The sequence below is a fragment of the Pseudonaja textilis genome, chromosome 1 (assembly GCF_049901715.1).
Source record: "Pseudonaja textilis isolate UNSWEBS1 chromosome 1, rPseTex1.2, whole genome shotgun sequence".
Taxonomy (NCBI): Eukaryota; Metazoa; Chordata; class Lepidosauria; order Squamata; family Elapidae; genus Pseudonaja; species Pseudonaja textilis.
In genome coordinates this window covers 48,787,017-48,804,103 of record NC_141990.1, presented here as the reverse complement: position 1 = coordinate 48,804,103, position 17,087 = coordinate 48,787,017, and the positions used below count along the sequence as shown (strand labels likewise).

At 37.2% G+C, this 17,087-nt stretch overlaps 1 protein-coding gene across 2 annotated transcripts in view; it reads left to right on the top strand.

Annotated features, from left to right (window-relative positions):
- ESRRG (estrogen related receptor gamma) overlaps window positions 1-17,087 on the top strand; it is a 431,490-nt gene continuing 414,403 nt past the window's right edge. The window contains exon 1 of one of the 2 annotated variants that reach the window (XM_087933460.1): window positions 1-128. The gene's annotated coding sequence lies outside the window, so the exon portion shown is untranslated. The remainder of the gene's footprint in view (window positions 129-17,087) is intronic. The other variant, XM_087933501.1, reaches the window with a different exon arrangement.

Sequence of the window (17,087 nt, the reverse complement as noted above, 5' to 3'; positions counted from 1 at the left end):
TAAAGATTTTGCAATGTCCCTGCATGGGGTTGTAGACTTTCCTAGCAAAAAAAAAAACCCGGCTTCGGCTTCTTTTCAATCCCCGGCGACTCACCTGATTAACCCGCCTGCGGTTCTGCCCTGACCAGGTAAAGCGAGTCCAGACCTTATATCATCTTACAAATCTGGAAGCAAACATCGCACCCGGAACATTTTTGTTTCCTCCCCCCCCCGCCCCCTTTATAAATTGGAGAAGCTGATAGCGCTGTTAACAGTCCTCTTCCTCTCCTCCGCTTCTACCCCCATACCCTCTTCCGTGGGACTTGCTTAGGAGTCAGTTCTTTTTCGGGGAAATCAAAGGGTCAAACCTGTCAACCAGGCATTATTGATCTCTCTCTCTCGCTCTCTCTGACTGTTCGCCCTCGCTCTTTGCCATTTTAAGGGATAGCGCAGTTTTGTTTTGTTTTGTTGTTTATGTGTCTCCCTGACAGGTTCGGTTCTGGCTGGTTTTTTCCCCTGATTTTGCCCTTTGTGATAAAAGCATTGATTTATTAAACATACGGTGGGGGTGGACGGTGAGGGTGGGGTGGGGGTAAAGTGCGGGTGTGTGGGGTTAACAGGATGGGAGCGAAGGACGACTTTAAAGCTACTACCAGTTTGGTATGCTGGCAATCGTACCTGTGATTTTGTTTATTATTATGTGCTGCTGCCCGGAATGTACCCGCCCCACTTCTCCTTGAGCTCCTTTCAAAGATCTGAGAAGTTCCGTTCCCTCCAGTTTTGTCAATCGGTTGCAACCTTTACTGTCTCTCTTCCACTACTGCCAAGGGCAGCGCGGTCCGTCCGAGGACCTTGGTACGCGGAACAGTGCACGAAAAACTACGAATGGGGCCAGTAATCCGGGAAGAGATAGTAACGTCTGTCTTCCCTCCCCTCCCTTCCTCTCCTTCTTTCTTAAAACACTTTGTAAGAGTGATTTATAAGAGCCAAAGAGGCCTGGCAGTTAATGCCAGGAAATTTATTATCATTTGTTATCTAACAGTCTGTCTATCTCCATATATCTTTCCATTCTTCTGCTTATTAATAAGATTTTGCTACATGACGCTGCTTGTCTGAGGCTGTTTAGGCTTCTGTGCTGTAAACTGAGGAATAAACACCATTCAGTGCAACGAGCTTTCAACTTAATATGAACTGAGCTGTACACTGGAGAATAAGCTTTTCTGAAGTGGGACTTGTGTGTGTGTGTGTGTGTGTGTGTGTGTGTGTGTGTGTGTGAGTGTATGTGTGTGTGAGGGAGGGAGGGAGAGAGACAATAATTGAGCGCTGACAATGGTGCAGAGCTGCTCACAAAATCAAGAGTTGGATGGGATTCTAGCATGAAATTCTTACACCCCCTTCTAAAGTAAAAGCTTATGGTATGACATGGACAAAAAAAAATGGCCTTACCAGGCACATTAATACAGTGGCAATATATCTTCATACTTCTCCGATGCACAGTATATCTTATTTGTACTAATTTGAAGAGCATTGCTGCTCTAAAAACCAGAAAGAAAAGATGGACAAAGTATGTGTGCATGCACAGTGAACCCTTTTTTATGAGTTGTGAGTAGGGGAGATAAGTACCTTCCTTCTGTGAATTGCTTCACATCTTCTGCTTCCTTATGTGATGCTTTAAAAGTCTTTGGAGTCAGGGTGCTATATGATATGCAAGCACGCATTTTGATATGTATATAATTTACATACAGTGCAACATAGGCATGGAGTGTGCAAAAATGGAGTTCAAAACATTTTTAATCTTCTGTCGGTTTCACACTTTTCTAACACCGAAAGGAAATTATTTAAAATCTCAAACTTCAGATCACATCTGTGTGTCCAGTAATTAATCAAAGAAATAAACAAGTGTGCAAAGGATAACCCCCTTTGTTTATCTAGGGGAAAACCGATGTGGTCATTTGTCTCTACCTTCTGAGTAACTTGAAAGGAGGGTTTTTGGTTAATGGTTTTTAAATCTTCATATGAAATTGGACTTGGAAGTTACCCATGGACTGCTGTATTGGGCTCCAAAGGAAAAATGATGGTGATGGTTGAGGAGGTCAAGGGTGGTGATTACTCAGGTTTGTGTATTTTTTAAGCCTTATGAAATGGGCTGCAGGGGAAAGCTCTGGCAAAGGATTACAAGAACTGTTAGCGGAACCATTAGGAGATAATAAGGATAAAGTTACGACAACTTCATCCTAAGGAAGCAGGGAGTGTGAGAAAGAGACTCCAAATAACCCACCTTGATTCTACAAGGTGTAAGGGGGGACTCTGACTGGCTTTCCGGGCTCTGTTATTATAATCTACATCATGTTTCTCAACCTTGGCAACTTTAAGATGTATGGACTTCAGCCCCAGAATTCCCACAGCCAACAAGGAAATTCTGAGAGTAAGGCTGACTGAGGAATTCTGGGAGTTGAAGCCTATACATCTTAAAGTCTATGGAGATTCTCAGTCAGTCATCCAGGTCATAGTTGTCTGTCCCAAAGGTGCTTTTTTTTCAAGAGGAAACTGGACTTTCTGGTTTTTCTTTGAAGACATTTCACTTCTCATCCAAGAAGGTTCTTCAGCTTTAATTGAATGATCAATCCTTCCATTCCCCACCATCCAGTCAGAACTTCTTGGATGAGAAGTGAAATGTCTTCAAAGAAAAACCAGAAAGTCCAGTTGCCTCTTGGAAAAAGCACCTTTGGGATATACATCTTAAAGTAACTAGTAAAGAGAAACACTGTCCTATAACAAGATTTTCAGTAAGTCCTTGAGATTTCTGTATCCTGACCTGACTTACCTTGAAGAGCTGACATTGGCTTTATTTCAACATAGATATAGCTTTACAGGCATATGAGAACAGTAAATAAAATATCAATGTTTTTCAAATAATAATATATGAGATATGTTAATTGAAGATGCTACATTAGAATAGTAATAATTAGGAGCCAAAATTCTAAAGAGCCAGTACAGATTTCATGTGAAAAGGTTTCAAGGAAACCTTTAAACTGCTTTCTCTAAAGCTATGTTAATTGATGTGGGTTTATCATACCCTTCCTGCAAAATGCCAGAGGGCTATTGGGTGGCAGTGTTTTCTGTAGCCCTGTGCTGTCTCTAGTAGTTCTCTGAAGTTTTACAGCCCACATTTGTAGGTCTAGATTGAGTTATGTATGTAGTTACAGGTAGTCCTCGACTTATGACCATAATTGAGCCCAAACTTTCTGTTGTTAAGTGAAACATTCATTAAGTGAATTTTGCCCCATTGTACACCTTTTCTTGCCACAATTGTTAAGTGAAACACTGCAGTTGATAAGTTAGTATCCTGGTTGTTAAGAGAATCTGGCTTCCTCATTGACTTTGCTTGTCAGAGGGTTGCACAAAATGATCATGTGACCCTGGGACACAGCAAAGGTCATAAATATGAACCAATTTTTGATCACATGATCATGGGGATGCTGCATAACCGTCATAAGTCACATTTTTCAGTGCTCTTGTAACTTTGAATGGTCATAAACAAACTGTCATAAGTGGAGGACTACCTATATTAGTCCTCCCAGTAAACCAGGCAGGAACACACAACGAGATGAGCTAATGGTACTTTATTGAAAAGCTACATTAACAGAATCTTGCAAGTTTGAAGGTGCAGATCTCCCACTGCCACTTTTAATTGCTTGATCCATTAGGGCGGGTTTTCTTAAGTTTCTTTCTGTGTTCAGCAACTGTGGCCTTCCCCCTCTTGTCTCCTAGGCAGCTTTTCTTCTTATCCCTCACAATTATTCTCACATACCATTACAGTATGTGAGTTACAGTCTTCCCATTTAGAAGGCATCCAACTGGTGAAAGATGCCATTATAGACTGCTACTCTTCTGTTATAGATCCCACTTCAAGGCATGTAACAGTTCAGTTGAATAAAGATTGCAATAAAATCTCCTGGAAGCAATCTCTGTTGAATCCAGTATATTATATCTCACAAAGTTCTCTTTTCTCTCTCCAGAATGTACATGGGAGGAAGGTTGAAAGCTGTAATACTGCCCAAATAAAAGTGTATTGGGGTAGGAATTTCTGGCTAATTCCAAAATTGCACAATATAACAATCAAGCTGATAAACCTTGCTTTTAATGTCCTATTTAGGTGAGGACTCAAGAAGTTTTTGCTTTTTCCCTTCTGGCTCATGATTATGGATATATCATTAGTTCCATTGTTATATTAAAGGGGAAAAAACTCAGAAATTAAAATGATTTGCAGCCTCCATTCTTCATTTTTCGGCCTTTAGAGGCAGCTATTTGACACATAAAGCATGATGACTTTACTGAATATGTTCACCATGAACATGTATGGAACCCTCAAGTAGCATTTGATGACCATATAGGTGCTGAAGGTCATAGCAGATTGTGTGGCCTACCAAGTAGTAGCAGGGATACTGTGGTGAAAATAGGAGGCAAGAACATTATGTGCATCATTTTGAGATGTACAAAATAAAGTTGGACTATAAATGTAATAATAATAACGGATACAGTTTTGGTTGTTTTATCTTGTTTTGCTTTTAATTGTTACTCACCCAAAATCATATATAAGAAATGAATGGCTATATAATGTATTAAACAAATAACTAAAATAATAACACCAATAATAATATCTAAGAGGAGGATTGTTTCAGTTGGTGAATATACTAATTCTATATGGAGTTATTTTAATAATGTAGAGGTTTGATACATTGTCTACATAACAGTATGTAAGTGGAGTAATGATAATCTATAATTAAGTCCTCATATTCTTACCTATGAGAGTCAGTTTGGCATAGTTGTTAAGGCATCAGGCTAGAATTGGGAGACCATGATTTCTAGTCTTGGTTTAGGCACAAAGCCAGCAAGGAGACATTGGGCCAGTCACTCTCTCTCAGCTCTACGAAGAAGGTAATGGCAAATCTGTAAAGAATCCTGCCAAGGAAACTTTAAGGACTAATTCAGGTAGTTCTCAAGAATCAATAGTAACATGCAAGCGAACAAGCACCAAGCAAATACTAAGCAAGAAAGATAGCCACTGGTAAATCTTAGAATCCTTTTGAGAAAAAAAAAAAACCTTGCAAGAAAACTGCAGGGATTTGTCCTGGCAGTTTCCAACAATTGGACGTGATTGAACCAAAGAAAAACAAATCTTATCTACAATCATATATGTCAAATGGTAATTTGCAACTGTACTTAATATATTAAATGTTAAGTAAGTAATATAACTCTATTAAGCATGGATACTATCATACCTTGTTTCCCAAGTGAAAAGTTTAGTTAAGTCTAAAATATTCTGTATCCATCATGTTCCTACTTCTCCTGATCATGGCATCATTATTTTGATATTAAGTGATCTTAAAGATATTCCAACTTTCATTTTGAATCCCAGAATTTGAATCAATACTGGAATCGCAGCGCTTTAGATAAGACATAGAAAAATAAGTTGGCACCTGAAGGGTTTCTGATGGAAGTGTCCAGGAGTGGGCTTCAAAAATTTTAGCAAAGATTCTCTGCCCAGTTGCTGGGTGGGCATGGCCATGGTGGGCGTGGCCTAGCCAGTCTCCTGCACCATGGCGGGGAGGGGGTGTTGACCTTCGCGGGCTCTGGAGGCTTTCCTGGAAAGCCAGAAACAGGACCATTTCCGGCCTTCCTGAACTTCTGGAGGCCCATTTTTCACCCTCCCGAGCTTCTGTGCATGCCCTGCACTTATCTGCATCCAAAAGACTGCGTGGGGACTCCAGGGGGGAACAGGGCAAGGTGGGCAGGTGCAGAAAGGAGTGGGATTTGGGGGTTCTCTGAACTGCACAGAATCTTGCAGTACTGCACCACCGAGGCTCTCCTAAATCCCTGCGAACCCCCAGCAGCCCACCCCTGGAAGCATCCCTGAAAATGATAGCTTGATCTCTTCTCTGTCATGTTGTTTACAGGGAAATTTTGTTGCAACCAGAAATTCAACAAGATTAATGTCTGAGTGTTTTTGTTGTTTTTCTTTGTGAATGTTATATGTGCCTTAACTGCTACACAAAACTGTTCCAAATAAGATGAGTGGCTATACAAATCTGATTAATAACGGATATAAATTTAAAAAGGAAGATACATATATATTCATATGAAATACTGTATATATGTGCAATATGATCTGGAGGAGATTTTCAATATGTTATCAAATAATTAACCATAACGTATATTAAAATGTGACATTAACTGGGACGCTTTAAAATATTCTTAGAAGTTTCAGAATTGTGTATACAGATGTTGTGTTATGTCATCTTCACCTGTATGGCACTTTACATGAATTACACACTCTTCTTGGAGATGGGGAATTTTTTTTCTATTTTTACACATATGTTTTAAAATATAGATAAAGTTAAAATGTACTTAATTTTTTTTAAAAGTAAAATAAAATAAAGTGAGGTGAGATAAGGTAAAGCAAAGTGAATAATTCAGTTACATACCAGAGGATATATATTAAATATCTTTGAAATACTTTTGCAATTTTTTTTAAAAATGTATGTAAAATATTTTATGACTTTAGTCCATATAATTCAATTAACTTGCCAAAAAATAATTAAAATTTAGTTTGCAGCTGTATTCACAAGGATGAGTATCGTCATGTCCACATCTCATGTTGCAAAAGCTTTATTATGGATTATGATGTAATTTTACGTTATTAGAAAAAAATATTCACAGACAAAATAATGAGGAAAAAGCTACTGTGGCATAAAACAATAAAGGTTACAGCAATGAAACTTATCTGGTGCAATTTAAAATTCATTCACTAAGAAACCTTGACAGGATCTGCCTTCCAGATACTGCACATTTGGAAACAATATATCTCCATTTAAATGCAGATGTGCAGTTTTCTCCAGAGGGCAGTTGGTTGAATCTTTTGACTGAACTGCTGGTACTTGAAAAACTAACTGAAGATTTCCCCATGAACAAGGGACCGTTTCAAGTCAGCTATTTGAATAATGATTATAAATTTTCTCTAATATTGCAGGTTTCTATTGATTTTAATTGCCTTTGGAAAAAGAACCCTTTAAAAGAAAACAACCATCTTTTTCTTCACTCTACCCATAGAGTGTCTATGGATATACTATAATTGAAAAAGAAGTTCCTTTCTTTTTCCACTGCCATGATGGTTGCATGTGAAGAGGGCAGACTTCTTTTGATTTTGACCTAGATTTCTCTTGATTATTCCTATATAGGGAGCACCTAGTAATTTCCCGCAGGGAAAATAGGAGAACAACTGTTGACTAGCAGAGATGCATGGAGAAAAGGGGAATGGTGCACCTTCAGTTTAACTCTATTGCTCCTTGAAGATTTCATTAGGAAAGAAGGATGAGAAGGGGTGCTTTGTTAATGTGAGGCTCCAGTCTTACAAATATATTTGCTTTTTGTGCAGGTAATTTTAAATTTCAAACGGCATGACAGTTTCACACAAAGAAATCAGGAGAAATATTTTTAGACAGAGGGCAAACATTGCACGCTTAAAGTTATGCTTATGTTTGTTTAAAATGGGATGCCTCCAGTGGATATCCCAAATTCCTAAGTGCCATCCTCCAATTTATGGATGCCATTCCTACATGGCTGGAAAACTATATTGGAATCCTAGGCTAGGGAATAGCAATAAAATCCCAAGCATTTAGGGCATCAGGTTTTTTCTTGCTCATCCTCAATCATCCTTCTTGGTTCAGATTCTACTGTATGCAATAATTTAAATATACAGACAATTATTATTACAAATAACTAAGATCCGTGGTTGTAGGATGGCATTTACATTTTACAAATAAATGCAATAAATAAATATCTGCATGTAAATATTAACATAGGCTCCAACTGCATCATAGTCATTATTATTATTAGGATGATTATTATGTTTTATAACATATACTGCTAAGGATTCCAGACCTAAAAGCAACTTATAATTATAAATTAAATATATGGGAATTTTACTTTAAAAAAAAAACACTACCACCACCACGTTTTATTATTTCATTGTACTTATTCATTACTTTAAAGTAAGAATTCAGTGGAAAAATTCTGTAGAATATACAGTACTTATTTGTTTTAAGGGTGGACATTATCACATATAGCATGGTGTGATCTCTTGATAAAAAAATGGAAACGTATGGTACTTGTATGCATATATTTATGTACATACAGAATTATTTCATTTACTCCATCTAATATGCCACACAGTACCAAAGACTCTAAGTCAGGGGTGTCAAACTCTCATCATCATGGGGGCATCACATGACGTATCACAATTTTTTCCTCTTTGCTAAACCAGGGCCATTGTGTGATGCATCTGGCCCGCGGGCAGCGAGTTTGACAGGCCTACAATGTCATCACAAAATATATATCCATAAGAAAAAAAGGAAAATAACCCACTCCCACTTTCAATCACAGCATTCCTTCTTTTGCTAGATAGAACAGATGATAGTGTTCCTAATGCCTGTTTCTGAGTCCTAGCAAACAGCAATTGCATAAAGAAGGAACCTAGAGGGAATTTGAATTGATCAGACAAGAAGATGAATATGGAAAAAGGTGGTCTTTCAGGTAACTAGACCTGGAACATAATTATGGATGCTTGACATAGGCCTTATAGGGGGCATCCTGAATTGCTCCCAGAAGCTAACTAGCAGCCAAAACAGCTCCCTAAGCAGTGGCAGATACCCATCATTGCTCTGGCTTCTATGTTTAGTCCCAGCTGTAACTTCCAAATGGCATATATATAGAAATGATTTGCCATCATCAGTAATTAAGTTTGACTATAGGCAGATTTTGTGTACTGTCATATGGCCTAAGACATGACAATTGACTTTCTTCAAATAGATATACTTGACTCTTCATATATTATTTCATATATGATTTCATGAACAATCAAGTGTAGAGAAGAATTGTGAAACCTAATCCAGCTGCTCTTTTTATTTCTTTCTAATGTTTTCCCACAATTGTGTGTCATCTATCTATCTATCTATCTATCTATCTATCTATCTATCTATCTATCTATCTATCTATCTATCCATTTATCTATTTATCATCTTTTATACTCCTGCATCAATAGCAAAGTAGCTGGGACTTCTCTTTCTTAAGCCATAACTTGATACCATCCCTATGGCACAATGACAGTATGATACTGTGGGAACCAAAGCAGTTATGCAATAAGGAACCATAATCCTAATTGTATCCGATGTGCCTTTCTGTTCAGAGAAAGCTCCCAAGATGATTTTCAAGATAACAGAAGTTTAAAAACTTTAGAACAACAAACAATATAAAGCAGAAAACAATTTTAAAAATAGGCCAGATCACAATATGGCACTGTGAACAAGTTGTATAGCTTATATGAGCAGCGCAATATAAACAGTGTTACATCTTCATGTTACTAGTGTACCAACTACCATGCCAAAATTTCCCCTATCCAGGTAGCTTCTGTAGAAACTATTGCTGCTAATTGGCATATTTAGCTATGAAGATCGCTTGGCCACTGGTGACAAGGATTAATCTCCAGGCTCCAGGCTTACAAGAATCTAGCAAGAATGTAGGAGCTATTGAACTCAGTGAAGCTTTCTGGAGAGTAAGCAAACATAGGTTTATGCATTCTGAACTCACAAACACCTGTTGGGAATTTGGCAACAAAATTTCTTTCTTTCTCTATATGGCTATTTCCTGTTGTTAATCTTTGTCATATTTTATCCTCAAATTTCTCTTTCCTTTCCTTCCCATTTTAGTTATCTCCTTCCCCCCTTACAACACCATCTGTATTTATCTCTTTCTGCTATTCTTCTTGGAAAGACAGAATGGGGAATGTGTTGGGCTTCAGAGTTTAGTGACCATGGTCTAGAGAACAGATTTCCTGGTGTTTCATTGGCAACTCTAGCTGGCATCTTCAGAGGCAAAGTGATCGGTGCAATGCAGGGTCTGTCTGGGCTTTTATTTTTATAACCAGGTGTCATGACTTCTGTAAGTTCTGTCTTGGCTATGAAGACAGGAGCCCAGTCAATCCTTGCTGGGTTAGCTTTCTCCCTGCAGATGCCAGCTGCAGTTGCTGGTGGAACATCAAGAAATCTGTTTTCTAGAGTTTGGTCACTAAACCCAATATTGCCCAAGAGATATGGGCTGTGAAAGTCTACACCAGTTTATAGAGGGGATGTGTGTGAGGACAGAATATTTTCTCTCTACAAATGTAGATATAGTGCAGATCAGTTTTAACAAAAGGGGTTCCTAATCCAATTAATCCATTGTCTTGTCTGCCATTTTTGGAACTTTTGGTCACTGCGTGAATACACACCCACATGCAGTTGCAGTATATGTTCACATTTACTTTTCAGTTTTAGATATAGTCATTTTTAAATTGACTAAGAAGCTAGGAATTATACCAGATGCATCATCTTTTTTTAAAATAGAGGGACAATCATTTTAAATTCAGGGTTGTTTTCTTTCAGATAAATATGGTTCTTTTCATAAATCAGAGATGGCTCACAAAAAGTGTGTATAGTCAAGGCTATGGTTTTCCCAGTTGCAATGTATAGCTGTGAAAGCTGGACCATAAGAAAGGCTGAGCACCAAAGAATTGAGGCCTTTGAACTACAGTGCTGGAGAAGACTCCTGCGAGTCCCTTTGACTGCAAGGTGATCAAACTGGTCAGTCCTAGAAGAGATCAACTCTGACTGCTCTTTAGAAGGCCAGATCCTGAAGATGAAATTCAAATACTTTGGCTACCTAATGAGAAGGAAGGACTCACTGGAGGAGAGCCTAATGCTGGGCAAGATTGAGGGCAAAAAAGAAAGGGATGACAGAGAATGAGGTGGCTGGATGGAGTCACTGAAGCAGTAGATGTGAGTTTAAATGGACTCTGAGGCATGGTAGAGGAGAGGAAGGCCTGGAGGAACTTTGTGCACAAGTTGGTGCATTGGTCAGACATGACTTCACAACTAACAACAACATTGCCCTTTGCTACTAGAATACAGCCTAAGTGCATAGGAGATGGTCATGATGCCTACTAATATAAGCAGTCCTGTGTATCCATAGATCAAATTCTGGATCTAACGTAATGTTCTGGAGCCTGCCCATCTAGTCCCAGGGGTTGATGTTTACTGTTTAGTGGCACTGTTTTGTTTTGTTAATTTTCTTCATCTAACAGATTATTTTGCTGTCTATTAGATTATTTTAGTCTGGGCTATCTGATTTAATATTTTTAATTTTTTAATGTTTGTTCTACTTTTGTATGCCACCCAAAGTCCACTGGAGTTTAATGGCCAATAAATTTAAATAATTAATAATAACAAAAATAATAGCAATCTTTCTAAGTCTGATACAGGAAAGAGATTTGTGAAAATAATGGAAGGTGGTTAAAGAAGAGTGCTTTTTTAAAAAAAATGATGTAGAAGCTCTTTTCTTTCAGTGATACAAATGTTAGCTTCTTTTTAAATTACCATCAGAAAAGTGCTATAATCCCAGAAAAATATGCAACAATTTGCATGGTGTTTTGGAACCGAATCCAAAATATTGCATGACCTGAATAATACATATGGTTACCTACCTTCCAATAATCTGTTTCAGAGTGTTCATCTTTTATCACATTAATAACTATAATAGTTTATTGATAGCTTCAAGCTGCCTTAGGGCTTCAGTCTCTATATGACTGTTCCATACATATTTACCAGAGGATAAACCACAAAGACATGGTAGGGCTTATTTCTGGTTTTACAGAAATTGGTTCCATTGTTTTTATGAAACTTAGATTGCTTCTGGCTATGGCTTTTATTTTTCCCTTGCTCTTCTCATTCCTGGTGTTTTATGAGCTCCTAGGTATCACCATCTTTCTGTTATAATCTGTATGTTTTTTCCACCTTTTCTTAAGACAAAATGGGGACAAATAGGTTGACTTTGTTGTAAACCTGCAATTCTTATAGAAAGAAGCTTTCTCTTAAGACCAAAAAAGTAAAATTACAGCATTGATGTAATCACTCTTCACACTGATTGAAGTAAGTGGGATATTCAATGAATGGATTTGGAATAGGAATATAAAACATTCCTAAGACTTTAAAGGTACAGCTTCAAAATTCTTTAAATTTAATTATCTTTGAATAAACCAAATTCCTATTTTTAAATTAGGACAGGAAATACATTGAAGAATTTCCTGCATCTCTGGTCATTTTGGGCCATGTCACAGGATGGAAGCTAAGACATCTCTTTTAAATATTGGATTTCTGCCTTTCCTCCAGAACTCAAGGTGGCACGCCTAATATACCCTTATCCAGTGTTTCTACATAACAACCCTATGAGGTAGGAACACCAAGAAAGACTGGACCATTTAGTGTCCATAGTTGAGGGAGAACTTGATTCTGGATCCTCCAATATTTTAAACTTTCCACCTTTAGGATAGAGAAATTGCTCCTCCTGGAATTTCCTATCTGTTGTAACTTTTAAAGTACAGAATTCCTGATTCCTCTTTGCATTTGTAACTGTCATACCTAAAAGCTTTTTCTTCAAGGGAGGCATAAGAACTGTGCAACTATCTATAAAAAGTACATATCTAAAAGTGTTTTCTATACATGCTGCTGTAAACTTAACTTACTTGAATTCTATGAAGTTTATAAAAAAATGCTTTGCACTGTACAGCTCGGCATAAGCTTCACTGAAATGTGATGCCATTGGTTTTTCAGTAAAGGTTTCTTTCTGCAGGACTGCAAGCAGGCATCAGCTGCTACAACTAGGGAGCAAATCAGCCATTGTACTTTAGGCAGCCTTTTTCTCAAGGTTTCTTTTCCACACAAGAAGCATCATCTTTTCTTTTCCGTTTCTTTTCTTTTTTTAAATAGTGTCAGACTTTGCATTTGGCTTATATAATCAGATCAGAGTCAAGATCATTGCTGCAGACTAGAAAAGGCATCCTTAAGACATTTGTCCTTGAAACTGCACCAAACTCTTGGAAGAACCCAGAACCTGTGAGTATGATTTAGGCAACAATAGCACGGTGCAAACCTGCAATCAACTATTGTACAGTATCCGATTAGCCCTCTGTTAGGGATTTTTATCTCCCTCTTCCCACATTATTTTACATTCATTCTCAATTCGTTCTGAGGAAACAAATCAATTCAGGCTTCTGATACAGTGACTTTGCAGTAGATGAGCTGGTAAAATGTTTGATTTAACTCTTCATTGCTTTCTAGAGGCTGATGAGATAGGCACGGTAGCCAATAAGCTCTAGGGAACTTTTCAGCTTCTTGTCTTTTAATGTTATTGTTTGGAATTTAAACAAATGCTTTTGTCTACCTAATAAACAAGAGACAATTTTCTTCATATGCCACTTCAGACAAACAGTAAATGAATGAGGCAAATGCATTCCATTAGCATCTACTTTAATTAGCACTGAAACTTGGGTGTTGGCAATCTTATTTTATTGGTAAATTATAACTATTGTTTTTAACAGAGCTCTACTCTTGTCTGTTTTGACTATCCTGGCTAAGTTTCTTTGCTTGGACTGCAGTCTTATTAAAACTGTACTGAAACACTGTGTCTGCATTTCAGGGACGTTCTTTTTTTTTTTTTTCAAAAAAAGAATTAATGTTTGGAAAAAGTAACTGTTGAAAAGAAAGGAATCTGCATGGATGAAGACAATCCACAAAACAGAATCCTCATTACACTTACTCTTTTAAAAGTGCACTTTCAGTTGGGGGGGATAATTTTCCAATGAAATTGGTTTATGATCAGAATGCCATATTTTAGCACAGCCTGCTTGCAGCTCTAACTAATAAAAAGCCTTCCTTTTTAAAATTAAAGTTTAATAGAAATCATTTTATATATAAAATGTATCCCAGGTTAGTCTGATTGATAGCTGAATTGTGATTTGTTAAGCATGTTCTCCATAAAATCCACAGAGGAATTTGCATTCCATTTAACTAAAAAGTAGCAACCATGGATTCATCAGCCACTTAACTACCGAATGCAATGTCTGGCTGTAAACAATACAAATGAGTCAGGGTGGCAGAGGCAACCAGACATGAAATGATTTTGGAAGAAATTATAGTAATGGTCAGATGATAAAGTAGTACTGGTTTCTATTTATTATTAAAAGAAAAGTATTTCAATTTTCCCATCACAAGGCTCAGTTTAAATAATGCTTATCTATAGGATTCAAAGTGACATATGATCCATTGAAAAAGTGAGTTCTTCCAGGAATTTTGGGTTTGCTACCTTACTAAGTACAAAATTAACATAAAAAATCCATTCTGGACCAATGCAGATTTATCATTTCTTACACTGACCAGTTTAAATTGCTTTGACAATTATCAAATCAATCTTTTTTTTTTAAAAAAAAATACAGAATTACTAGAGCTAATTCTTAAAAGCGTATAGAGAAATCTTAGTTACCACTCCAAAGGTTGGCTAAGAGGTGGAGTTGCAGGATCCAATTTTGGTCGGTCACCGGAACCAGAGGTTTGGTATTCTGAGCTTTACTGCTCTGTTTAACTCTCTTATTCTTTTCATAAAGAAAGGGAGTGTTGCAGAATAACTTACACAAAATAAAGCAACCTAACTTGACACTCTTAATTTATAGAATTCAAGCTGCAGTTTGATAAATGCTTAGTGTGGCCCTACTGATAATAGTGGAATTTACTCATGTGTAAACATGGCCAAGTGATTAAATTCAACTTTTGGTACAAAATGGTGATATTCTGTATTCTTGAGTGCAAGGCCATATTATCAGAGAACACATTTCCAGATAGCATCTCTTTTAGAAACTATATTGTACTTGTCTAATACTTTTGAAGTTAAATATATTATTATTTTATACTTCAGTTATCAAATATCTTTGGGGAGAAATATATCTTTCTCTGTGCAATATTGTAATGTGTATTTTGTAGCAAACAACATTTATTTGGAAGGAGAAACACTGGCTCCAAATTCTTTCTTTTTAGTCTGTATTTAAGCTTCTCATTACTTCCTGGACTCTTCGATGGATTTCAACTTTAGCTTTCTCTAAAATCTGGGGGCAGGAAAGATCAAACAGGTCACAGTAGCACATTTTACTGAGTTTTTTTAATAGATTATTTAGATTTTTTATCCAATCTTAATCATTATTTATAAATAACTCAAGATGGTGAACATACCTCTTTCCTTCCCCAGTATTCTCCACAACAATCCTGTGAAGTGAAATGGGCTGAGAGAAAATGACTGGCTGAAAATCACCCAGTCAGTTTTCATGTTTAAGACAGAACTAGAACTCACAGTCCCCTAGTTTCTGACCTATTGCCTTAACTATTAGACCAAACTTTGCACCTTGATGAAAAACCATCAAGAAGAACTAATTGGGCCGATGAGCTTTTGGAAAACAGGAGTTCAAGCCAATAATTACAGTCAATAAATGTACATTCTTGCCCCCAGTGGAATCATATCAGATTCTATGTATCTGAAACACTTTCATATTAAAACTGGTTTCAGAATTTGCATGCTGATAAATAGATGGATTGCAATCTTGCCAACCTTCCTATTTGAGCCTTTAATACAGTATGGATGTTCACATACACTTATTTTTAGTAGGTATAGGAATTAGGGTGATGTATTGGCCTTATTCAGTTGATGAACCATATTTGATATGGATGTGTGCGTGGCATGCAGAACCAAAATGGATAAAAGATCAGTTGTTAAGGTTTCTACAGTTGTGAGTTTTTAAAGGAAGCTTTGTAATTATCAAGGGTAATCATGTGTGAAGAAGTTGGGCTACTTAAACTCACTGTAGATTTGTGGAGGTGAGAACAGCTTTTGATTCAGTTGGTACCTTAGTTTACCCATCAGACTTGTTTTATTATGTTTCACTGCTCTGCAATGTATAGAAAGTTGATCGAACAATTCCTTAAAAACATACAAGAATCAAACATCTTAAACTCTTCTCAGCAGAGGGTCTGCCAGCGGACCTGGGGAATCCAGAGTGGGATGGAGCCCATTAAATGGCTCGTGTGATCTGCTGTCACCGGGGCAGGGGGGTGGGAGGTGGGGGATAATTGCCATGGGCAATCCGTTGCCATGGCTGAATAGGTAGCAATATAAATTCAACAAATAAATAAATAAATTTAAATCAGGAAATTTGTTGTTAAGTGATGTTAAGTAAGATGCAATGTCATGTGACCATGCTGACTTAGGACAGCAGGTCTGGCAGTCTCAGTGGCTGTAGTTAAATGAACCTTATGTGTTCCTTGAGTGCAATTTGTGATCTCCTGCTGGCTTTCTAATTGACTTTGCTTTTCAGGAACCAGCAGTGAAGGTTGCAAATGGCAGTCATGAGATTGCAAGATGCTGCAGCCCTCATAATTGTGAGTTGAGTGTTGAGTGTCTGAATTGTGATCCCATGACAAGTGAGGCTGCTGCAACAGCCACAAGTTTGAGAACCCATCATAAGTGTCCCTCGTTCAGTACCAATGTAATTTCAAAATTTGCTGAATGAGGGACATTAAACAAGGACTACCTGTATTATCACGAAACTGGAAAAGACAGGAGGAAGAGAATTCTAAATATCACACTGAATTCTTAGCTAAAGAGAAGACTGCACCAATTATTTTAACTACAATTTATTTTTTAAAAAGCTCAAAATGTTCTCTTCTCTTCTGCTATTCAATCCCTAATGAAATTTTATTAACAATTTGTAGTATATATCTAAGAATATTCCCTTCTTCATAATTTTGGAAGACAATGGAGCTCATTTTTCAGCAAACCTGTTTAGAAATATAGTCATGCAATGCAACTCTCTGCACCTTTACTGTACTTCTGTTGATGCAGCTTAAAATTGTTTCCTTTGCCACCTGAGTACCCTGCTGATTCATATTCAGTTTGTAATCAGCTACCATTCCAGGTTCTTAGTTATAAGTCAGGTATAATTACCAAGCCAGATAGAGCCCATTCTATATCTGTTCATTTAATTTCTGTTTCCTAACTGAAGAACATTGGATTTCTGTTAAATTTCATTATATTATTTTCAACTCATTTCTCCAACCTATTAAGAAATTTTATTTCTGACTTCTATGGTATTAGCTATCTCAACAACTTTTGTATGCTCTGCAGATTTAATAAGTATT